The following is a 25,832-nucleotide window of genomic DNA, read 5'->3' on the forward strand; positions in this document are numbered from 1 at the left end:
AGTCCTGGATTCCTGTTAAATAGCAGCTAATGCTAGCCCACTGCTAGCCCACTGCTAGCCCACTGCTAGCAATGCTAGCCCACTGCTAGCAATGCTAGCCCACTGCTAGCCCACTGCTAGCAATGCTAGCCCACTGCAAGCCCACTGCTAGCAACGCTAGCCCACTGCTAGCCCACTGCTGTTTTGATCCATGGCTGGGAACAAATGTTTTTAGGTGTGTGATAACTTCAACACAATCACAAGATGAAGATAAGGTGGAACTGAAACCTGGACAGGGATTTGTCTACCATCATGCAGCTTAGGGAAAAGATTGCCGTTCGCTCGGCTGCGAAAACAGCATAATCTGCTTTCTAAGTGCACCAACCTTGCTGTAGCCCCTGGCAAACCGAATCTCTGTTTTAAATTCCTCCTATAGCTAAGCTGTCTACGAGTCGGGCGTTGTTGATTTTGTCAAGATCTTAAACTCAACTCCGTGGCCCCATGGGAGACTGGACACTCGCAAGGCGTAGGAGATCGGGGAGGCAGTCTGGCCACTCACAAGGTGTAGGAGATCGGGGAGGCAGTCTGGCCACCCTTTATCAACAGTGCCTTGCGAAAGTATTCGGCCCCCTTGAACTTTGCGACCTTTTGCCACATTTCAGGCTTCAAACATAAAGATATAAAACTGTATTTTTTTGTGAAGAATCAACAACAAGTGGGACACAATCATGAAGTGGAACGACATTTATTGGATATTTCAAACTTTTTTAACAAATCAAAAACTGAAAAATTGGGCGTGCAAAATTATTCAGCCCCCTTAAGTTAATACTTTGTAGCGCCACCTTTTGCTGCGATTGCAGCTGTAAGTCGCTTGGGGTATGTCTCTATCAGTTTTGCACATCGAGAGACTGACATTTTTTCCCATTCCTCCTTGCAAAACAGCTCGAGCTCAGTGAGGTTGGATGGAGAGCATTTGTGAACAGCAGTTTTCAGTTCTTTCCACAGATTCTCGATTGGATTCAGGTCTGGACTTTGACTTGGCCATTCTAACACCTGGATATGTTTATTTTTGAACCATTCCATTGTAGATTTTGCTTTATGTTTTGGATCATTGTCTTGTTGGAAGACAAATCTCCGTCCCAGTCTCAGGTCTTTTGCAGACTCCATCAGGTTTTCTTCCAGAATGGTCCTGTATTTGGCTCCATCCATCTTCCCATCAATTTTAACCATCTTCCCTGTCCCTGCTGAAGAAAAGCAGGCCCAAACCATGATGCTGCCACCACCATGTTTGACAGTAGGGATGGTGTGTTCAGCTGTGTTGCTTTTACGCCAAACATACCGTTTTGCATTGTTGCCAAAAAGTTCAATTTTGGTTTCATCTGACCAGAGCACCTTCTTCCACATGTTTGGTGTGTCTCCCAGGTGGCTTGTGGCAAACTTTAAACAACACTTTTTATGGATATCTTTAAGAAATGGCTTTATTCTTGCCACTCTTCCATAAAGGCCAGATTTGTGCAATATACGACTGATTGTTGTCCTATGGACAGATTTGTTAAAAAAGTTTGAAATATCCAATAAATGTCGTTCCACTTCATGATTGTGTCCCACTTGTTGTTGATTCTTCACAAAAAAATACAGTTTTATATCTTTATGTTTGAAGCCTCCCCCCCAAGAGACACACCAAACATGTGGAAGAAGGTGCTCTGGTCAGATGAAACCAAATTTGAACTTTTTGGCAACAATGCAAAAGGTCGCAAAGTTCAAGGGGGCCGAATACTTTCGCAAGGCACTGTATCTGAGAAGATCCAATATGCTCCTCAACATTTGCTGTGCATCCTGCAGTTTTGACTTCGGTAGCTACAGTAGCACCATTTTGTCTAAAACAATATTCACACAAAATATAGATGTGAGCAGCAATGAATGGGGTTCACATTTTAGGACACAAGATCTGTTGGATAACAAAGCAATGTAGAAACTGTCTTCCTTTATTTACAATCAGTGAAAGCCATATTTTATCTCTCAATACCAGAAAACATCTGCTTTTTGATTTAGAGGAGGAGGTAGAGGGGAGGAGGAGGGGATGAGGAGGGGAGGAGGATGTTGAGGGGAGGAGGAAGTGGAGGGGAGGAGGTAGAGGGGAGGAGAAGGAGCTAGAGGGGGGAAGGTAAGAGAGGAGGAGTTTTTTATTTATTTTTTATTTTACCTTTATTTAACCAGGTAGGCTAGTTGAGAACAAGTTCTCATTTGCAACTGCGACCTGGCCAAGATAAAGCATAGCAATTCGACACATACAACAACACAGAGGAACACGTGGAATAAACAAAACATACAGTCAATAACACAGTAGAAAAATAGGTCTATATAAAATGTGAGCAAATGAGGTGAAATAAGGGAGGTAAAGGCAAAAAAAGGACATGGTGGCGAGGTAAATACAATATAGCAAGTAGAACACTGGAATGGTAGATTTGCAGTGGAAGAATGTGCAAAGTAGAAATATAAATAATGGGGTGCAAAGGAGCAAAATAAATAAATAAATACAGTAGGGGAAGGGTTTGTTTTTTGGGCTAAATTATACATGGCCTATGTACAGGTGCAGTAATCTGTGAGCTGCTCTGACAGCCGGTGCTTAAAGCTAGTGAGGGAGATAAGTGTTTCCAGTTTCAGAGATTTTTGCAGTTCATTCCAGTCATGGGCAGCAGAGAACTGTAAGGAAAGACGAAGGAATTGGCTTTGGGGGTGACCAGAGAGATATACCTGCTGGAGCGCGTGCTACGAGTGGGTGCTGCTAGGGTGACCAGTGAGCTGAGATAAGGTGGGGCTTTACCTAGCAGAGACTTGTAGATAACCTGTAGCCAGTGGGTTTGGCGACGAGTATGAAGCGAGGGCCAACCAATGCGAGCGAACAGGTCGCAATGGTGGGTAGTGTATGGGGCTTTGGTGAAAAAACGGATGGCACTGTGATAGACTGCATCCAGTTTGTTGAGTAGAGTGTTGGAGGCTATTTTGTAGATGACATCACCGAAATCGAGGATTGGTAGGATGGTCAGTTTTACGAGGGTATTTTTGGCAGCATGAGTGAAGGAGGCTTTGTTGCGATATAGGAAGCCGATTCTAGATTTAATTTTGGATTGGAGATGCTTAATGTGAGTCTGGAAGGAGAGTTTACAGTCTAACCAGACACCTAGGTATTTGTAGTTGTCCACATATTCTAAGTCAGAGCCGTCCAGAACAGTGATGCTGGACGGGCGAGCAGGTGCAGGCAGTGATTAGTTGAATAGCATGCATTTAGTTTTACTTGCATTTAAGAGCAGTTGGAGGCCACGGAAGGAGAGTTGTATGGAATTGAAGCTCATCTGGAGGCTAGTTAACACAGTGTCCAAAGAGGGGCCAGAAGTATACAGAATGGTGTCGTCTGCGTAGAGGTGTATCAGAGAATCACCAGCAGCAAGAGCAACATCATTGATGTATACAGAGAAGAGAGTCGGCCCGAGGATTGAACCCTGTGGCACCCCCATAGAGACTGCCAAAGGTCCGGACAACCGGCCCACCAATTTGACACACTGAACTCTATCAGAGAAGTAGTTGGTAAACCAGGCGAGGCAATCATTTGAGAAACCAAGGCTGTCGAGTCTGCTAATAAGAATGTTGTGATTGACAGAGTCGAAAGCCTTGGCCAGGTCGATGAATACGGCTGTGCAAAAATGTCTCTTGTTAATGGCAGTTATGTCGTTTATGACCTTGAGTGTGGCTGAGGTGCACCCATGACCAGCTCTGAAACCAGATTGCATAGCGGAGAAGGTACGGTGGGATTCGAAATGGTCGGTAATCTGTTTGTTAACTTGGCTTTCGAAGACCTTAGAAAGACAGGGTAGGATAGATATAGGTCTGTAGCATGTTGGGTCTAGAGTGTCACCCCCTTTGAAGAGGGGGATGACCGCGGCAGCTTTCAAGTATTTGGGAATCTCAGACGATACGAAAGAGAGGTTGAACAGGCTAGTAATAGGGGTTGCAAGAATTTCGGCAGATCATTTTAGAAAGAGAGGGTCCAGATTGTCTAGCCCGGCTGATTTCTAGGGGTCCAAATTAGAGGTCGACCGATTATGATTTTTCAACGCTGATACCGATACCGATTATTGGAGGACCAAAAAAAGGCAATACCGATTAATCTGACAATTTTTTTTATTTTTTTGTAATAATGACAATTACAACAATACTGAATGAACACTTATTTTAACTTAATATAATACATCAATAAAATCAATTTAGCCTCAAATAAATAATGAAACATGTTCTATTTGGTTAAAATTTTATTTTTTAAGTTAAGTTAATACTTTGTAGCGCCACCTTTTGCTGCAATTACAGCTGTAAGTCGCTTGGGGTATGTCTCTATCAGTTTTGCACATCGAGAGACTGACATTTTTTCCCATTCCTCCTTGCAAAACAGCTCGAGCTCAGTGAGGTTGGATGGAGAGCATTTGTGAACAGCAGTTTTCAGTTCTTTCCACAGATTCTCGATTGGATTCAGGTCTGGACTTTGACTTGGCCATTCTAACACCTGGATATGTTTATTTTTGAACCATTCCATTGTAGATTTTGCTTTATGTTTTGGATCATTGTCTTGTTGGAAGACAAATCTCCGTCCCAGTCTCAGGTCTTTTGCAGACTCCATCAGGTTTTCTTCCAGAATGGTCCTGTATTTGGCTCCATCCATCTTCCCATCAATTTTAACCATCTTCCCTGTCCCTGCTGAAGAAAAGCAGGCCCAAACCATGATGCTGCCACCACCATGTTTGACAGTGGGGATGGTGTGTTCAGCTGTGTTACATACCGTTTTGCATTGTTGCCAAAAAGTTCAATTTTGGTTTCATCTGACCAGAGCACCTTCTTCCACATGTTTGGTGTGTCTCCCAGGTGGCTTGTGGCAAAGTTTAAACGACACTTTTTATGGATATCTTTAAGAAATGGCTTTCTTCTTGCCACTCTTCCATAAAGGCCAGATTTGTGCAATATACGACTGATTGTTGTCCTATGGACAGAGTCTCCCACCTCAGCTGTAGATCTCTGCAGTTCATCCAGAGTGATCATGGGCCTCTTGGCTGCATCTCTGATCAGTCTTCTCCTTGTATGAGCTGAAAGTTTAGAGGGACGGCCAGGTCTTGGTAGATTTGCAGTGGTCTGATACTCCTTCCATTTCAATATTATCGCTTGCACAGTGCTCCTTGGGATGTTTAAAGCTTGGGAAATCTTTTTGTATCCAAATCCGGCTTTAAACTTCTTCACAACAGTATCTCGGACCTGCCTGGTGTGTTCCTTGTTCTTCATGATGCTCTCTGCGCTTTTAACGGACCTCTGAGACTATCACAGTGCAGGTGCATTTATACGGAGACTTGATTACACACAGGTGGATTGTATTTATCATCATTAGTCATTTAGGTCAACATTGGATCATTCAGAGATCCTCACTGAACTTCTGGAGAGAGTTTGCTGCACTGAAAGTAAAGGGGCTGAATAATTTTGCACGCTCAATTTTTCAGTTTTTGATTTGTTAAAAAAGTTTGAAATATCCAATAAATGTCGTTCCACTTCATGATTGTGTCCCACTTGTTGTTGATTCTTCACAAAAAAATACAGTTTTATATCTTTATGTTTGAAGCCTGAAATGTGGCAAAAGGTCGCAAAGTTCAAGGGGGCCGAATACTTTCGGACTATTTCTCTCTATACCATTTGTATTTCATATACTTTGACTATTGGATGTTCTTATAGGCATTATAGTATTGCCAGTGTAACAGTATTGCTTCCGTCCCTCTCCTCGCCCCTACCTGGGCTCGAACCAGGAACACATCGACAACAGACACACTCGAAGCAGCGTTATCCATCACTCCACAAAAGCTGCGGGCCTTGCAGAGCAAGGGGAATAACTACTCCAAGTCTCAGAGCGAGTAACGTTTGAAACGCTATTAGCGCGTACCCCTCTAACTAGCTAGCCATTTCACATCCGTTACACCAGCCATTAGGCTGATAGGCTTGAACTCATAAACAGTGCTGTGCTTGCGAAGAGCTGCTGGCAAAACGCACAAAGTTCTGCTTTAATGAATGCTTACGAGCCTGCTGCTGCCTACCACCGGTCAGTCAGACTGCTCTATCAAATCATTGACTTAATTGTAATATAATAACACACAGAAATACGAGCCTTTGGTCATTAATATGGTCGAATCCGGAAACTATCTACTGTTTTAGACTATTGAGATTCACCTCCTCTACTCGCCCTAGATGTTTCCATTCCCACTTTTTTGTCATTTTAAATTATTATTTTATAAAGTATTTGTCATCCTTTATCTGATTGTGCGACTGTGCATTGCATTTGTTTAGTTCATTGTGTCACACCCTGGTCGAAGTATTGTGTGTTTATCTTTATTTATTTGGTCAGGCCAGGGTGTGGCATGGGTTTTTGTAGGTGGTGTGTATGTATGGGGATTGTAGCTAGTGGGGTGTTCTAGCTAAGTCTATGGCTGTCTGAAGTGGTTCTCAATCAGAGGCAGGTGTTTATCGTTGTCTCTGATTGGGAACCATATTTAGGCAGCCATATCATATTACACTAGTATAGGCTGTTTCGGTTTTCGTTACGTTTATTGTTTTGGTAGTGTTTGTGTTTAGTGTGTTACTTCATTAAACATGGATTGCAATAGACACGCCGCATTTTGGTCCGACTCTCCTCCTCATACAGAAAACCGTTACACATTGTTTAGTTAATCCGGAAACTATCATTTCATTTAAACAAAACGTTTATTATTTCAGTGAAATACGCAACAGTTCAGTTCGGTATTTTATCTAACAGGGTGGCATCCCTAAGTCTAAGTCTAAATATTCTTGTTACATTGCACAACCTTCAATGGTATGTCATAATTACGTAAAATTCTGGCTCGCAATGAGCCAGGCTGCCCAAACTGTTGCATATACCCTGACTCTGCGTGCAAAAAATGTACAAACTCAACGATGCACCAAAAAAAGAGCCTATTAGTCAAAAGCAAACAAAGAAAAGCTCATATAAATAAAATACACTAAAATACACTAAAATACACTAAAATACACTACACATCAGTTCAACAGAGAAGTGACACAATTTTAACCTGGTTATTGCCTGCTAACCTGGATTTCTTTTAGCTAAATATGCAGGTTTAAAAATATATACTTCTGTGTATTGATTTTAAGAAAGGCATTGGTGTTTATGGTTAGGTACAGTCGTCCAACGATTGTGCTTTTTTCGCAAATGCGTTTTTGTTAAATCATCCCCCAGCGTTGCATCGATTATATGCAACGCAGGACACTCTAGATAAACTAGTAATATCATCAACCATGTGTAGTTAAAGCTAGTGATTATGATTGATTGATAAGTTTAATGCTACCTAGCGACTTACCTTGGCTTCTACTGCATTCGCGTAACAGGCAGGCTCCTCGTGGAGTGCAATGAGAGGCAGGTGGTTAGAGCGTTGGACTAGTTAACTGTAAGGTTGCAAGATTGGATCCCCCTGAGCTGACAAGGTGAAAATCTGTCGTTCTGCCCCTGAACAAGGCAGTTAACCCACCTTTCCTAGGCCGTCATTGACAGTAAGAATGTGTTCTTAACTGACTTGCCTAGTTAAATAAAAGTATAAAAAATAATAATAAGTAAAATTTGCAAAATCAGCGCCCAAAAATACAGATTTCTGATTGTTATGAAAACTTGAAATCGGCCCTAATTAATCGGCCATTCCGATTAATCAGTCGACCTCTAGTCCAGATTTTGCAGCTCTTTCAGAACATCAGCTATTCGGATTTGGGTGAAAGAGAAATGGTGGGGGCTTTGGTGGGTTGTTGTGGAGGGTACCGGGCAGTTGACCGGGGTAGGGGTAGCCAGGTGGAAAGCATGGCCAGCCGTAGAGAAATGCTTATTGAAATTCTCAATTATAGTGGATTTATCGGTGGTGACAGTGTTTCCTAGCCTCAGAGCAGTGGGCAGCTGGGAGGAGGTGCTCTTATTCTCCATGGACTTTACAATATCCCAGAACTTTTTTGAGTTAGTACTACAGGATGCAAATTTCTGTTTGAAAATGCTAGCATTAGCTTTCCTAACTGTGTATATTTGTTCCTAACTTCCCTGAAAACTTGCATATCACGGGGGTTATTCGATGCTAATGCAGAACGCCACAGGATGTTTTTGTGCTGGTCAAGGGCAGACAGGTCTGGAGTGAACCAAGGACTATATCTATTCCTAGTTCTACATTTTTTGAACGTGGCATGCTTATTTAAGATGGTGAGGAAGGCACTTTTAAAGAATAGCCAGGCATCATCTACTGACGGGATGAGGTCAATGTCATTCCAGGATACCCCGGCCAGGTCGATTAGAAAGGCCTGAAGTGTTTTAGGGAGCGTTTGACAGTGATGAGTGAAGATCGTTTGGTCGCAGACCCATTACGGATGCAGGCAATGAGGCAGTGATCTCTGAGATCTTGATTTGAAAACAGCAGAGGTGTATTTGTAGGGCGAGTTAGTTAGGATGACATCTATGAGTGTGCCTGTATTTACGGATTTGGAGTTGTACCTTGTAGGTTCATTGATCATTTGTGAGAGATTGAGGGCATCAAGCTTAGATTGTAGGATGGCCGGGGTGTTAAGCATGTCCCAGTTTAGGCCACCTAGTAGCACGAGCTCAGAAGATGGATGGGGGGCAATCAGTTCACATGGTATCGAGGGCACAGCTGGGGGCAGAGGGTGGTCTACAGCAAGCGGCAACAGTGAGAGACTTGTTTCTGGAAAGGTGGATTTTTAAAAGTAGAAGTTTGAATTGTTTGGGTACAGACCTGGATAGTAGGACAGAACTCTGCAGGCTATCTTTGCAGTAGATTCCAACACCGCCCCCTTTGGCAGTTCTAGCTTGGCGGAAAATGTTATAGTTTGCGATGGAGATTTCAGGGTTTTTGGTGGTTTTCCTAAGCCAGGATTCAGACACGGCAAGACATCCGGTTTGGCAGAGTGTGCTAAAGCAGTGAGTAAAACAAACTTAGGGAGTAGGCTTCTAATGTTAACATGCATGAAACCAAGGCTTTTAGGGTTACAGAAATCAACGAATGAGAGCACCTGGGTAGTAGGAGTGGGGCTAGGCACTGCAGGAACTGAATCTATACGAACTGGCTGTCTAGCACGTTCCCTTACAGAGAGTAAAAGGAGCAGGTTTCTGGGCTCGATAGCATAGATTCAAGGCATAGTGTACAGACAAAGGTAAGGTAGGATGTGAGTACATTGGAGATAAACCTAGGCATTGAGTAATGAAGAGAGAGATATAGTCTCTAGAGACGTTTAAACCAGGTGATGTCATCGCATATGTAGGAGGTGGAACAACTTGGTTGGTTAAGGCATATTGAGCAGGGCTAGAGGCTCTACAGTGAAATAAGACAGTAATCACTAACCAGGACAGTAATAGACGAGGCATATTGATATTAGAGAGAGGCATGCGGTGCCAAGTGAACAAATGGGTCCAGTGAGTGGCTGGGCTGACTGGGGACATGGCGATTCAGACGGTGGAGAGAAGGAGGTAGAGAGGAGGAGGTGGAGAGGAGGAGGTGGACCCAACAAATAGCAATCTGTGCAGTGGATCAGGAAGTTAGCTAGGCATGCTGCTCACTAACATAATACAGAGACAGCTGTCGCTCGTGTCTTTCCATCCTACTCTCTCTCTCTTCTCTCTGAAACGGCTGAAATAAGTACTTCTATGATATGGGGCAAGGTTAGTGTTAAGACATCGACAAATACACTATCCAGGTTACACTTCCCCAGGGTGCAGCAGAAACCTTGAGCCTGACTGATAATCACATTAGGTGCTGCTAATTAGGGCGATGGTCAGTCAGTGTCCCAGCTGGAAATGAGGCCACCAAACATAGACTGGGAATCACTGGCCACTTTAATAATGGAACACTGGTCACTTTAATAATGGAATACTGGTCACTTTAATAATGGAACACTGGTCACTTTAATAATGGAACACTGGTCGCTTTAATAATGGAACACTGGTCACTTTAATAATGGAACACTGGTCACTTTAATAATGGAATACTGGTCACTTTACTAATGGAACACTGGTCACTTTAATAATGGAACACTGGTCACTTTAATAATGTTTACATGTTTTGCATTACTCATCTCACATATATATATATATATACTGTATTCTATTCTACTGTATCTCAGTCTATGCTGCTCTGACATTGCCCGTCCAAATATTTATATATTCTTAATTCCATTAGTTTACTTTAGATGTGTGTGTGTATTGTGTGTATTGTTGTGAGATTATTATTGCTGCACTGTTGGAGCTAGAAACACAAGCATTTCGCTACACATCTGCTAAACACGTGTATGTGACCAATAAAATGTGACTTGATTTTTATTTAATTTGAGGATGCTGGTTGGTTTGTTGGCCGTGAGGCTGCTGGTTGGTTTGGTGGCGTTGAGTCTGCTGGTTGGTTTGGTGGCCGTGAGGCTGCTGATTGGTTTGTTGGCCGTGAGGCTGCTGATTGGTTTTGTTGGCCGAGAGGCTGCTGGTTGGTTTGGTGGCCGTGAGGTTGTTGGTTGGTTTGTTGGCCGTGAGTCTGCTGGTTGGTTTGTTGGCCGTGAGGCTGCTGATTGTTTTTTTGGCCGTGAGGCTGCTGGTTGGTTTGTTGGCCTTGAGGCTGCTTGTTGGTTTGTTGGCCTTGAGGCTGCTGGTTGGTTTTGAATGTGATAGAATAATTTTTATGTTTAAGATAATGACTAAAGTATTCCACCCTGAAACCATATAATTGTATGAAATGTGTTCAGAGTCATAATTCAATAATGTGTGTGACTAGACCATTGTGTTACTATTTCACAATATGAGCTGGGTATAGTTGAGACACTCAAAGCCAACTGAACTGTCTACTTGTGAGAACTCTGAAACCAAAAACCGGAAAGAGGCCTCCCCAACCTAGGTAGGGTAGTAATTGTTAGAAACGGCTAGGCTTGCAGAAGAGAATGGTGGAGTTTCTACTGATGTGAGTTCATTTGTGTGTGTGTATGTTATAAAATGATTGTGTTCTCATTTTGAAGTCAGAGTGCTCTCTGAATAAAGTATTGATCTATTGCAGAATCTGAGACTTTGTCTAATTCTTTATTAAACCGGAGATGTACGACCTCTGGTGAAATAGACAAAGCTTGAGTGATACATTGGGATAAAAATTCCCGTAACAGGATGCCATGAGGCTACTGGTTGGTTGGTGGCCGTGAGGCTGCTGGTTGGTTTGGTGGCTGTGAGGCTGCTGGTTGGTTTGGTGGCTGTGAGGCTGCTGGTTGGTTTGGTGGCTGTGATGCTGCTGGTTAGTTTGGTGGCTGTGAGGCTGCTGGTTAGTTTGGTAGCTGTGAGGCTGCTGGTTGGTTTGTTGGCTGTGAGGCTGCTGGTTAGTTTGGTGGCCGTGAGGCTGCTGGTTGGTTTGGTGGCCGTGAGGCTGCTGGTTGGTTTGGTGGCCGTGAGGCTGCTGGTTGGTTTGTTGGCTGTGAGGCTGCAGGTTGGTTTGTTGGCCGTGAGGCTGCTGGTTGGTTTGGTTGCCGTGAGGCTGCTGGTTGGTTTGGTGGTTGTGAGGCTGCTGATTGGTTTGTTGGCCGTGAGGCTGCAGGTTGGTTTGTTGGCCGTGAGGCTGCTGGTTGGTTTGGTGGCCGTGAGGCTGCTGGTTGGTTTGGTGGCCGTGAGGCTGCTGGTTGGTTTGGTGGCCATGTGGCCTTTAGTTGTGGTTCTGAGTCTTTAGTTTAGGTATGTCTGTTTGTAATATTTATCTTTCACTTGGACATAATAATAATCCACTTGGCTGACCAAAAGGTCAAGACAGAGCTGGCTCTGAACTCAGTAGATTGCGATATCCTGGGCATGTGCATCCAACATGTTCCTCAAACGCTGATTTCTCACATAAATTCACACATTCATTCAGGTTACAGACCATGTAACTAGGGCGAGAACCCCTAGACTTAGCCATTGCTACAATATTAGCAGGCTAGTTATTTAGTTCCTAACACTGCTGTACATACTGTATGAGACATCTTCTGTTTCTCTCTCAGGTGGATCTTTTTGGATTGGTAACTCTCCCTGATCATCCCTCAACCCTGCCCATCCGAGTTGACCCCTGACCCCTTCCTACAGCCACCATGACATCGAACTCATGGCCACAGCTTCTGGCCTTCAAGCTGACCTCTCCTCCCCGCGACCCTGGGAGTCCAAAGTGGATCTTCAGCTGTGACGAGGAGATAGAGCGTCGCTATGAGATCGTTCCCTCTGTGGTCTGCTCCATGTGCTGCCTCTTCGGCATCATATACTGCTTCTTTGGTAAGACAATCACACTGCTACTACAGGTACTAGTGTGACTAATGAAAAGGAAAACCTGCACTCACTGGATTACTTTTGCAGTTTTCACGTATTTTAGAAGCAGGTCAACAAAGGGATGCTTTAAACGCTGACGAAGGCGGTGGCCTGAAACACGTCCATTTTCTGACCTCTGCTGCTGTTAACAGACTCTGCCTAGAAGGCCAGCATCCCGGAGACGCCTCTTCACTGTTGATATTGAGACTGGTGTTTTGCGGGTACTATTTAATGAGGCTGCCAGTTGAGGACTTGTGAGGCGTCTATGTCTCAAACTAGACACTCAAATGTACTTGTCCTCTTGCTCAGTTGTGCACCGGGGCCTCCCACTCCTCTTTCTATTCTGGTTAGAGCCAGTTTGCGCTGTTCTGTGAAGGGAGTAGTACACAGCGTTGTACGAGATCTTCAGTTTCTTGGCAATTTCTCACATGGAATAGTCTTCATTTCTCAGTACAAGAATAGACTGACAAGTTTCAGAAGAAAGTTCTTTGTTTCTGGCCATTTTGAGCCTGTAATCAGACCCACAAATGCTGATGCTACAGATACTCATCTAGTCTAAAGAAGGCCCGTTTTATTGCTTCTTTAATCAGAACAACAGTTTTCAGCTGTGCTAATATAATTGCAAAAGGGTTTTCTAATGGTCAATTAGCCTTTTAAAATTATAAACTTGGATTAGCTAACGCAATGTGCCATTGGAACACAGGAGTGATGGTTGCTGATAATGGGCCTCTGTACGCCTATGTAGATATTCCATTCAAATCTGCCATTTCCAGCTACAATATTCATTTGCAACATTAACAATGTCTACACTGTATTTCTGATCAATTTGGCTCATATTTTAATGGACAAGAAAATTAGCGTTTCTTTAAAAAACAAGGACATTTCTGAGTGACCTCAAACTTCTGAACAGTAATCTACATGAGCAAAACCCCACTATCTATGTTGAAATGCTTTGGACAGCCTTTATTTCAAGGGAAGTGGTAAAACTATAACTGTTTAGTACTCTTCCTTTTTCTCATTCTCTTTCTTTCCCTCTCTCCCTCCCTCACTTTCTCTCTCTCTTCTCTCTCTCCCTCCCTCTCTTTCTCTCTCTCTCCTCTCTCTCCCTCCCTCTTTCTCTCTCTCCTCTCTCTCCCTCCCTCTCTTTCTCTCTCTTCCTCTTTCTCTCCCTTTCTCTCTCTCCCCCTCTCTCAATTTCTCTTTCACTATATCGCTCTCCCCTTTTCTCTCTCTCTCCACATTCTCTCTCTCTATCTTCTCTCTCTTCTCTCTCTCTCTGCGTCCCCCTCTCTCTCTCTAACCTTTCTCTCTCTTGCTTTCTCTCACTCTCTCTCTCCCTCTCTCTCTCTCTCTCTCTCTCCCTCTATAAGTACTCTTTTGACATTATTTAATGGAATAAGTGCTATAAGGTATAAGCGTCAGTGTTCATTGTTATAAGGAGTTGGATAACCAGGTCAACTTATTATTCAACCTCCCTCTCCCAACCCACTCAGCTCTGCAGAGTACAGCTTCCCTCTCCCAACCCACTCAGCTCTGCAGAGTACAGCTTCCCTCTCCCAACCCACTCAGCTCTGCAGAGTACAGCTTCCCTCTCCCAACCCACTCAGCTCTGCAGAGTACAGCCTCCCTCTCCCAACCCAATCAGCTCTGCAGAGTACAGCTTCCCTCTCCCAACCCACTCAGCTCTGCAGAGTACAGCTTCCCTCTCCCAACCCACTCAGCTCTGCAGAGTACAGCTTCCCTCTCCCAACCCACTCAGCTCTGCAGAGTACAGCCTCCCTCTCCCAACCCACTCAGCTCTGCAGAGTACAGCTTCTCTCTCCAACCCACTCAGCTCTGCAGAGTACAGCTTCTCTCTCCAACCCACTCAGCTCTGCAGAGTACAGCCTCCCTCTCCAACCCACTCAGCTCTGCAGAGTACAGCTTCTCTCTCCAACCCACTCAGCTCTGCAGAGTACAGCCTCCCTCTCCAACCCACTCAGCTCTGCAGAGTACAGCCTCCCTCTCCAACCCACTCAGCTCTGCAGAGTACAGCCTCCCTCTCCCAACCCACTCAGCACTGCAGAGTACAGCTTCCCTCTCCTCTCTCTCATCTGACCCCCTGTCTCGCCACTGGCCTGTCTCTTTAGGTCAGACAGAGTCAATGGGATGCATCCCAAATCTATTCCCTATATAGTGCACTACTTTTGAGCAGGGCCCTATATGGGCTTGATGTTTAGCTCAGCCTAGTTATTAAAAATATTGTCTCGTCAGACCTTTCATACTGTTCCAGCTGGCTGATAGCCATTGTTACTTAGATGGTGTAAAGCACAGAGGATTTTAGACATTTACTCACCGATACTTCCTCAATTCCCGAGTTGAAAGGCGACGCTTGTCTTCTAGACATACATGGCTAGTTGATGGTGGTTCGTTCGAATTTGAAAATGCTCCTTTATTAAATTTAAAATCCAACAATGATGTATATCCCCCATCTTGTCTATTTAAAATATGATCTAATGAATGGAGACAGGTGGAGACCCCAAAGTGCTGCATGTCATGTCATCTCTAACCTGTCTCCTGTCTGTCCTGCAGACCTTAATCTGTCTCTCTCTCTCTCTCTCTCTCGCTCTCTCTCTCTCTCTCTCTCTGTCTCTCTCTCTCTCTCTCTCTCTCTCTCTCTCTCTCTCTGTCTCTCTCTCTCTCTCTCTCTCTCTCTCTCTCTCCTCTTCAGGTTATTGTTGTTTCAAGGCTTGATGTTCTCTAACCTGTCTCCTCTCTGTCTCTCTCTCTCTTCTCTCTCTCTCGCTCTCTCTCTCTCTCTTTCTCTCTCTCTCTCTCTCTCTCTCTCTCTCTCTCTCTCTCTCTCTCTCTCTCTCTCCTCTCCAGGTTACCGTTGCTTCAAGGCGGTGATGTTCCTAACAGGCTTAATGTTTGGCTCCGTCATCATCTTTCTGCTGTGTTACAAGGAGCGTGTCCAGGACACCCAGCTGAGTGTGGAGGCCTCTGTGGGCATCGGCCTGGGCATCGGTACCCTCTGTGGCCTGGTCACCATGCTGGTGCGATCCGTGGGACTCTTCATGGTGGGGCTGTTGCTGGGATTACTGCTGGGCATAGCCTCACTTGTAAGAATCATTTAGAAAAATAATAACAACATGTTTTGATTGAATTTAGATCTAGGATCAGGTCTAGGATCACGTCTGGGATCAGGTCTAAGATCAGATCTAGTATCAGATCTAGGTGCAGGTTTAGGATCAGGTCTAGGATGATCAGGTCTGGGACAAGCTCTAGGATCAGCTCTAGGATCAGGTCTCCAGCTCCCTGACCATATGATATTGTTCATTATGATTTAAATGGCTAAATCTAGATCAGCACTCCTTCTCTGAAAGGCTTCACGAATATGGGCCCTGTTGTCTAGTTTGTATTACTGTCCAAATATTTTGTTTTGTACACTGAGTTAACGTGAATACAGTGAGTGGACAAAACATTAGGAACACCTGCTCTTTCCACATAGACTGACCAGGTGAATCCAGGTGAAACCTAAGATCCTTTATTAATGTCACTTGTTAATAGGGGAGGGGACATGTTAAAGAAGGATTTTAATCCTTGAGACAATTGAGACATGGATTGTGTTTGTGTGCCATTCAGAGGGTGAATGGGCAAGACAACATATTTAAGTGCCTTTGAACAGTGTATGGTAGTAGGTGCCAGGTGCACCGGTTTGTGTCAAGATCTGCAATATTGCTGGGTTTTTCACACTCAACAGTTTCCTGTGTGTATCAAGAATAGTCCAACACTCAAAGGACTTCCAGCCAACTTGACACAACTGTGGGAAGCATTGGAGTCAACATGGACCAGCATCCCTGTGGAACGCTTTCAACACCTTGTAGAGTCCATGCCCTGACAAAATGAGGCTGTTCTGAGGGCAAAAGGGGGTGCAACTGTCATGTATTGTCATGTTGTGTGTTTCTGTCCTTTCCCTTCACCCTGTCTCCCTCTGCTGGTCGTTGTTAGGTTACCTTTTCTCCCCCTCTTTCCCCCAGCTGTGCCTTGTCTCCTCCTAACTACCCATTCACCCCGTTTCCCACCTGTTCCCTTTTTCCCTCTGATTAGGTCCCTATATCTCTCTCTGTTTTTGTTCCTGTCCTTGTCGGATTCTTGTTTGTTGTGTTTCATGCCTGAGCCAGACTATCGTCATGTTTGCTGTAACCTTGTCCTGTCCTGTCGGAATCTGCCGGTCTATCTGAGCCTACCTATGTTTGGTTATTAAAGAAGCTCTGTTTAAGTTAGTTCGCTTTTGGGTCCTCATTCACTCACCGTAACAGAAGAATCCGACCAAGAATGGACCCAGCGACTTCGGATCCTCTCCACTCAGCCGTCGAGATCCAGGGAGCGATGCTAGGCAGACACGAGCAGGAATTGTCTGCTGCTCGACATGCCGTTGAGACCCTGGCCACCCAAGTCTCCAACCTCACAGAACAGGTTCACCATCTCCGCCTCGATCCACCGGCCACTTCCAGGGCTTTCGAATCTCCGGAGCCCAGAATCAATAACCCGCCGTGTTACTCTGGGGAGCCCACTGAATGCCGCTCGTTCCTCACCCAGTGTGATATTGTGTTTTCTCTCCAGCCCAACACTTACGCCAGGAGCACTGCTCGTGTCGCCTACGTCATATCTCTCCTTACTGGACGGGCTCGTGAGTGGGGCACGGCAATCTGGGAGGCAAGGGCTGAGTGTACTAACCAGTATCAGGACTTTAAGGAGGAGATGATACGGGTTTTTGATCGATCTGTTTTTGGGGAGGAGGCTTCCAGGGCCCTGTCTTCCCTATGTCAAGGCAATCGATCCATAACAGACTACTCTATTGAGTTTCGCACTCTTGCTGCCTCCAGTGGCTGGAACGAGCCGGCTTTGCTCGCTCGTCTTCTGGAGGGTCTCTGCGCAGAGGTAAAGGATGAGATTCTCTCCCGGGAGGTTCCTTCCAGCGTGGATTCCTTGATTGAACTCGCTATTCGCATTGAGCGACGGGTTGATCTTCGTCACCGAGCTCGTGGAAAGGAGCTCGCGTTCTCCGTTGCCCCCCTCTCCGCATCACTACCATCTTCCTCTGCCGGCTCGGGAGCTGAGCCTATGCAGCTGGGAGGTATCCGCATCTCGACTAAGGAGAGGGAACGGAGAATCACCAACCGCCTCTGTCTCTATTGCGGTTCTGCTGGTCATTTTGTCACTTCATTTCCAGTAAAAGCCAGAGCTCATCAGTAAGCGGAGGGCTACTGGTGAGCGCTACTACTCCTGTCTCTCCTTCAAGATCCTGCACTACCTTGTCGGTCCATCTACGCTGGACCGGTTCGTCAGCTTCCTGCAGTGCCTTAATAGACTCTGGGGCGGAGGGCTGTTTTATGGACGAGACCTGGGCTCGGGAACATGACATTCCTCTCAGACAGTTAAGGGAGTCCACGGCCTTGTTCGCCCTGGATGGTAGTCCTCTCCCCAGGATTCAGCGTGAGACGCTACCTTTAACCCTCACTGTTTCTGGTAATCATAGCGAAACCATTTCTTTTTTGATTTTTCGTTCACCTTTTACACCTGTTGTTTTGGGCCATCCCTGGCTAGTTTGTCATAATCCTTCCATTAATTGGTCTAGTAATTCTATCCTCTCCTGGAACGTCTCTTGTCATGTGAAATGTTTAATGTCTGCTATCCCTCCTGTTTCCTCTGTCTCTTCTTCACAGGAGGAGCCTGGTGATTTGACAGGGGTGCCGGAGGAATATCACGATCTGCGCACGGTGTTCAGTCGGTCCAGGGCCACCTCTCTTCCTCCACACCGGTCGTATGATTGTAGTATTGATCTCCTTCCGGGAACCACTCCCCCCCGGGGTAGACTATACTCTCTGTCGGCTCCCGAACGTAAGGCTCTCGAGGATTATTTGTCTGTAGCTCTTGACGCCGGTACCATAGTCCCCTCCTCCTCTCCCGCCGGAGCGGGGTTTTTTTTTGTCAAGAAGAAGGACGGGTCTCTGCGCCCCTGCATAGATTATCGAGGGCTGAATGACATAACAGTTAAGAATCGTTATCCGCTTCCTCTTATGTCCTCAGCCTTCGAGATCCTGCAGGGAGCCAGGTTTTTCACTAAGTTGGACCTTCGTAACGCTTACCATCTCGTGCGCATCAGGGAGGGGGACGAGTGGAAGACGGCGTTTAACACTCCGTTAGGGCACTTTGAATACCGGGTTCTTCCTTTCGGCCTCGCTAACGCTCCAGCTGTCTTTCAGGCATTAGTCAATGATGTCCTGAGAGACATGCTGAACATCTTTGTTTTCGTTTACCTTGACGATATCCTGATTTTTTCACCGTCACTCCAGATTCATCTTCAGCACGTTCGACGTGTCCTCCAGCGCCTTTTAGAGAATTGTCTTTTTGTGAAGGCTGAGAAGTGCACTTTTCATGCCCCCTCCGTCACATTTCTCGGTTCTGTTATTTCCGCTGAAGGCATTAAGATGGATCCCGCTAAGGTCCAAGCTGTCATTGATTGGCCCGCCCCTAAGTCACGCGTCGAGCTGCAGCGCTTTCTCGGCTTCGCGAACTTCTATCGTCGTTTCATCCGTAATTTCGGTCAGGTGGCAGCTCCTCTCACAGCCCTTACTTCTGTCAAGACGTGCTTTAAGTGGTCCGTTTCCGCCCAGGGAGCTTTTGATCTCCTCAAGAATCGTTTTACATCCGCTCCTATCCTTGTTACACCTGACGTCTCTAGACAGTTCGTTGTCGAGGTTGACGCGTCAGAGGTGGGCGTGGGAGCCATTCTTTCTCAGCGCTCCCTCTCTGACGACAAGGTCCACCCATGCGCGTATTTTTCTCATCGCCTGTCCCCGTCGGAACGTAACTATGATGTGGGAAACCGCGAACTGCTCGCCATCCGGTTAGCCCTAGGCGAATGGCGACAGTGGTTGGAGGGGGCGACCGTTCCTTTTGTCGTTTGGACTGACCATAGGAACCTTGAGTACATCCGTTCTGCCAAACGACTTAATGCGCGTCAGGCGCGTTGGGCGCTGTTTTTCGCTCGTTTCGAGTTCGTGATTTCTTATCGTCCGGGCTCTAAGAACACCAAGCCTGATGCTTTATCTCGTCTCTTCAGTTCTTCAGTAGCCTCCACTGACCCCGAGGGGATTCTCCCTGAGGGGCGTGTTGTCGGGTTGACTGTCTGGGGAATTGAGAGGCAGGTAAAGCAAGCGCTCACTCACACTCAGTCGCCGCGCGCTTGTCCTAGGAACCTTCTTTTCGTTCCCGTTCCTACTCGTCTGGCCGTTCTTCAGTGGGCTCACTCTGCCAAGTTAGCCGGCCACCCTGGCGTTCGGGGTACGCTTGCTTCCATTCGCCAGCGTTTTTGGTGGCCCACCCGGGAGCATGACACGCGTCGTTTCGTGGCTGCTTGTTCGGTCTGCGCGCAGACTAAGTCCGGTAACTCCCCTCCTGCCGGCCGTCTCAGGCCGCTTCCCATTCCCTCTCGACCGTGGTCTCACATCGCCTTAGATTTTGTCACCGGACTGCCTTCGTCAGCGGGGAAGACTGTTATTCTTACGGTTGTCGATAGGTTCTCTAAGGCGGCTCATTTCATTCCCCTTGCTAAGCTTCCTTCTGCTAAAGAGACGGCACAAATCATCATCGAGAATGTTTTCAGAATTCATGGCCTTCCATCAGACGTCGTTTCGGACAGAGGTCCGCAATTCACGTCTCAATTTTGGAGGGAGTTTTGCCGTTTGATTGGGGCTTCCGTCAGTCTCTCTTCCGGCTTTCACCCCCAGTCTAACGGTCAAGCAGAACGGGCCAATCAGACTATTGGTCGCATCTTACGCAGTCTTTCTTTTCGCAACCCTGCGTCTTGGTCAGAACAGCTCCCCTGGGCAGAATACGCCCACAACTCGCTTCCTTCGTCTGCGACCGGGCTATCTCCTTTTCAGAGTAGCCTCGGGTACCAGCCTCCGCTGTTCTCATCTCAGTTCGCCGAGTCCAGCGTCCCCTCCGCTCAGGCTTTTGTCCAACGTTGCGAGCGCACCTGGAAGAGGGTCAGGTCTGCACTTTGCCGTTATAGGACGCAGACTGTGAGGGCTGCTAATAAGCGTAGAACTAAGAGTCCTAGATATTGTCGCGGTCAGAGAGTTTGGCTCTCCACTCAGAACCTTCCCCTTAAGACGGCTTCTCGCAAGTTGACCCCGCGGTTCATTGGTCCGTTCCGTATTTCTCGGGTCATTAATCCTGTCGCAGTTCGACTTCTTCTTCCGCGATACCTTCGTCGCGTCCACCCGGTCTTCCATGTCTCCTGTATTAAGCCCGTTCTTCGCGCCCCCGCTCGTCTTCCCCCCCCCCCCCCCCCCCATCCTTGTCGAGGGCGCACCCATCTACAGGGTCCGCAGGATTTTGGACATGCGTCCTCGGGGCCGTGGTCACCAGTACCTCGTTGATTGGGAGGGGTACGGTCCTGAGGAGAGGAGTTGGGTTCCCTCTCGGGACGTGCTGGACCGTGCGCTGATCGAGGATTTCCTCCGTTGCCGCCAGGTTTCCTCCTCGAGTGCGCCAGGAGGCGCTCGGTGAGTGGGGGGGTACTGTCATGTATTGTCATGTTGTGTGTTTCTGTCCTTTCCCTTCACCCTGTCTCCCTCTGCTGGTCGTTGTTAGGTTACCTTTTCTCCCCCTCTTTCCCCCAGCTGTGCCTTGTCTCCTCCTAACTACCCATTCACCCCGTTTCCCACCTGTTCCCTTTTTCCCTCTGATTAGGTCCCTATATCTCTCTCTGTTTTTGTTCCTGTCCTTGTCGGATTCTTGTTTGTTGTGTTTCATGCCTGAGCCAGACTATCGTCATGTTTGCTGTAACCTTGTCCTGTCCTGTCGGAATCTGCCGGTCTATCTGAGCCTACCTATGTTTGGTTATTAAAGAAGCTCTGTTTAAGTTAGTTCGCTTTTGGGTCCTCATTCACTCACCGTAACAGCAACTCATTATTAGGAAGGTGTTCCTAATTGTTACGAATCCCTTTTGGCCCGACAGTCTAGGGGGGATGGTAACGAGACCCGTAACATAACTCATGCAAAGTATACTAGTCAAAAAGTAAGAGTGAGAACGAAATACCACTAAATTACCGTCAAACACTCACGGTTTATTTTTAAACACACGGTAAAGGGGAGGGGAGGGGAGGGGAGGGGAGGGGAGGGGAGGGGAGGGGGGGGGGGGGGGTCTGAGAACTTGTTGCCTACCTGGTTAAATAAAGGTTAAATAAATTATTTAAAAAAAAATCAATGTTACCTAACTAATTCTGATTCAGCTACGACAGTTAACATGATCTGACCACTCAGACGAATAAATCACTAGATCATCAAGGTAGGCACTACTATTGGGAACGCCAGCTAATACGAAGTTAACCAGTTGTTGGAAAGTGGCTGGTGCATTCCAAAAGCCATTACAGAGTATTGTAGGAAGTTGTCTGGGGTCACTAAGGCAGAAATCTCAGAAGCACGTGAGGTTAACGGAACCTGCCAGTAACCTTTTAAGAGGTCTAACTTAGTTACATAAGTAGCAGCAGCAACAGTGTCGATACAGTCATCCAGTCTGGCATTGTGACAGAATGTACCTTTTGATAATCCGTACATAACCTTAACGTACCATCAGGTTTAGGAACCAGAATGCAAGGAAAACTCCAAGGGCATGAATTTGGCATCGTCAGGTCATTCTCCAACAAATATCTCACTTCATCCCTCATTATCTTCCCCTTAGAAGCATTCACACGATATGGGTGTTGCTTGATAGGTGTAGCATTTCCAACATTAATGTCATGTTCCAACACGTTTGTGCGAGTAGGAACGTCATTAAAGAGACATGGAAAACTGTGTAGTAGCCTCACAATATCATCGGCCTGTACGTCCGTTAAATGAACCAGACCTGACTGGATAGACAGCAGCATTTCTGAGTTGGGCAATCTAACACACGGCTGCTGAGTATTGCGCAACTCTACTCTCCATCAGCATCATCAATATGACAATATCCACTATCATAGCAGCAGAAGCAGAGGAGACTGTAGTACCTTCCGCTGTTTTTGAACTGAATCTAACTGGGTAATGAGTCGGGTGTGATATGCTTTCAACATGTTAATGTGGCACACACGAGATTGGCGTTGTCTATCAGGAGTTTGAAGCACATAGTCAGTTTCACTTAATTTCTTTTCACTTAAATAAGGACCAGAGAAAGGAGCTGACAGTGAAGATCCTGGAACAGGTAATAACACCAGTACTTGGTCACCTGGCTGTAGTGGACGAGAAACAGCCTGTTTATCATAGTGTCTTTTCATGCTCCTCTGTGAGGAAGACAGAGCTTCCTTTGCGAGAGCACAAGCTTGGTGTAGGCGCTCACGAAAGCGACTAACGTAGTCCAACACATTCTCATCTCCCGCACACAACTCTTGGGACAAAAACTGTTCTTTAAGGACTTTCATTGGTCCTCTCACTGTGTGACCAAATACTAGTTCAGCTGGGCTGAACCCTGGGGACTCCTTTACAGTTTCACGAGCAGCAAACAAAACTAGAGGAACTCCCTCATCCCAATCTTTCTCAGATTCCAAACAATATTTGCGTAGCATAGACTTCAGTGTCTGATGCCAACCTTCAAGCGCACCCTGAGACTCTGGGTGATAGGCGCTTGACACACTTTTAACACCTGCTTGAAGAGCTTTGATAGGAAATTGGTACCTTAAACACTTTGTACCACCTTAGGTAACCCGAATGTCGTGAGGAATTTAATTAAGGCTTTACTCACTACTGGGGCTGTAATCCTTCGCAGAGGAATGGCCTCGGGGTATCTTGTTGCCATACACATAACCGTTAACAGAAACTGGTTACCCGATTTTGTCTTCGGTAACGGTCCGACACAATCAACCACCACATGCTCATTTAGCAAGCTTGTTGTCAACCTTTTGGTTAGCAATCAGCTGCTCACGAGTGACTGGTAACTGTATTGCATCAGCAATACGTTCAACATACTTAGATTCATCCCTGGGTTGTTTGTCAGAGGTGATCAGCTTCCCAGTGGTAGCACACAACCCGTCCTCTTGATCAACCTCTTTGAACAGAACAGTGTTTGACAAATCTATCACGTCACCCTCTTGTCGTGCCTGAGCACGAGTGACAGCACAAGCGGGGAACACATGTGGATAACTCTGTGCCAGCTCATTGGAGAGAGAGTGGTCACTTTTATCCAATACTTCCAATACGGGTACTACCTTTCCTCCAGCAATATCGTTACCCATTATAAAGGTCACACCTTTCACTGGCAACATAGGACGTACCCCCACTCTGAATATTCCACTGATTAACTCAGAGTTTCACAAAGTGCAATGACACTGGGACAAAACCCCTTTCAATACCCTGCACTAACACACTGGAACCACAGTATGTATCGTCAGATACGGGCAACACATCAGACAATATAAACGACTGCGCCGCACCAGTATCGCTAAGGATTTTAACCGGACGCTGAGACGCTTCGTCATTCGTTAGGGACACAAACCCCTCAAAAATGAACGGTTCATAACTGCAGTCGGGGACTGAGACTTTCAAACTACAGTTACCCTGAGGCACCTGTTTTGTTGCAGACCTCACAACCGTACGAATTAGACCAACACCTGTTGGCGGCTTGGCACGAAGAGGCATCCCTTGTTTGCGTTTTAGCAGGAAGCAATCATTAATCATATGTCCCACCTTCTGACAATCGAAACAGGGACGCTCATTTTTCTGGCGTGCTTGATATACAACTGGCCGACTAGGACTAAAACTAGGCAATTCAGTGGCTCTACTCTCCGTATGAGCCCAAAACACGCTCTTGTGCGTCAACACAAACTCGTGTGCCAACACTAACTCGTGTGCCAACACAGACGCTTCTGACAGGGAGGATATCTACTACAATGCATTCCGGTAAGGAATTTTTAAACTCTCCCAACAAGATTAACTCCCGGAGAGAGTTGAAATCAGTTATCTTGCTAGCAGCATGCCATTTATCAAACAGATTTCCTTTGTCTCTTGCAAATTCCACATAAGTCTTACTAGAAGACTTTCTATGAGACCTAAATCTCTGTCAGTATGCCTCAGGCACAAGCTCATAGATACGAAGAACAGTAGCTTTGACCACTTCATAATTCAAACTGTCCTCCAGAGGTAGCGCTGACAAAATCTCTTGGGCTTTACCAGTTAATTTACACTGAAGTAATAGGCACCATACCTCTTCAGGCCATTTCAATGCTACGGCTATACGCTGAAATAAACAAAAATAGGAGTCAACCTCTCACTCTATGAACAAAGATACCAAGACAATCTGCCTACTAATGTCAAAAGTGTTAGAAGCTCCAGTTGGTGAGGACGGCTCACTAACAGGCACAGCAGGAACGGAGGCTAGCCTCGCTGTCTCTGCCTCCAGTTCAATCTGGCGCATTTTGAACTCCAACTGCCTCTGTTCTCTGTCTGCCTCAATTTTACACATCTCCAACTGCCTCTGTTCTCTGTCTGCCACCACCAAAACACAAGAGCCAACAAATAGCCAACGCTAATGCTAAATCAGCTATTCCCAGCGGTGACGCTCAACACTGAACTAGACCACTATAACAATCTGCACCAGTAGTGACAGATCCCAGATGAGCCCCCACTTATGTTACTTTTTCACTATTATACTTTGCATGAGTTACAGTGAGGGGAAAAAAAGTATTTGATCCCCTGCTGATTTTGTACGTTTGCCCACTGACAAAGATATGAGTCTATAATTGTAATGGTAGGTTTATTTGAACAGTGAGAGACAGAATAACAACAACAAAAATCCAGAAAAACGCATGTCAAAAATGTTATAAATTGATTTGCATTTTAATGAGGGAAATAAGTATTTAACCCCTCTGCAAAACATGACTTAGTACTTGGTGGCAAAACCCTTGTTGGCAATCACAGAGGTCAGACGTTTTTTGTAGTTGGCCACCAGGTTTGCACACATCTCAGGAGGGATTATGTCCCACTCCTCTTTGCAGATCTTCTCCAAGTCATTAAGGTTTCGTTTGGCAACTTGAACGTTCAGTTCCCCCCACATAGACTGGCTAGGCCACTCCAGGACCTTAATGTGCTTCTTCTTGAGCCACTCCTTTGTTGCATTGGCCGTGTGTTTTGGGTCATTGTCATGCTGTAATACCCATCCACGACCCATTTTCAATGCCCTGGCTGAGGGAAGGAGGTTCTCACCCAAGATTTGATGGTACATGGCCCCGTCCATCGTCCCTTTGATACGGTGAAGTTGTCCTGTCCCCTTAGCAGAAAAACACCTCCAAAGCATAATGTTTCCACCTCCATGTTTGACGATGGGGATGGTGTTCTTGGGGTAATAGGCAGCATTCCTCCTCCTCCAAACATGGCGAGTTGAGTTGATGCCAAAGAGCTCCATTTTGGTCTCATCTGACCATAACACTTTCACCCAGTT

At 46.1% G+C, this 25,832-nt stretch overlaps 1 pseudogene across 1 annotated transcript in view; it reads left to right on the plus strand.

Annotated features, from left to right (window-relative positions):
- LOC110504928 (transmembrane protein 198-like) overlaps positions 1-25,832 on the plus strand; it is a 49,890-nt pseudogene that overhangs the window by 14,439 nt on the left and 9,619 nt on the right. Inside the window, exons 2-3 of the transcript XR_016494889.1 lie at positions 12,073-12,337; positions 15,236-15,471. The product of XR_016494889.1 is annotated as a transmembrane protein 198-like (transcript). The remainder of the gene's footprint in view (positions 1-12,072; positions 12,338-15,235; positions 15,472-25,832) is intronic.

This window comes from Oncorhynchus mykiss, chromosome 3 (assembly GCF_057628025.1).
Source record: "Oncorhynchus mykiss isolate SJ-2025 chromosome 3, ASM5762802v1, whole genome shotgun sequence".
Taxonomy (NCBI): domain Eukaryota; kingdom Metazoa; phylum Chordata; class Actinopteri; order Salmoniformes; family Salmonidae; genus Oncorhynchus; species Oncorhynchus mykiss.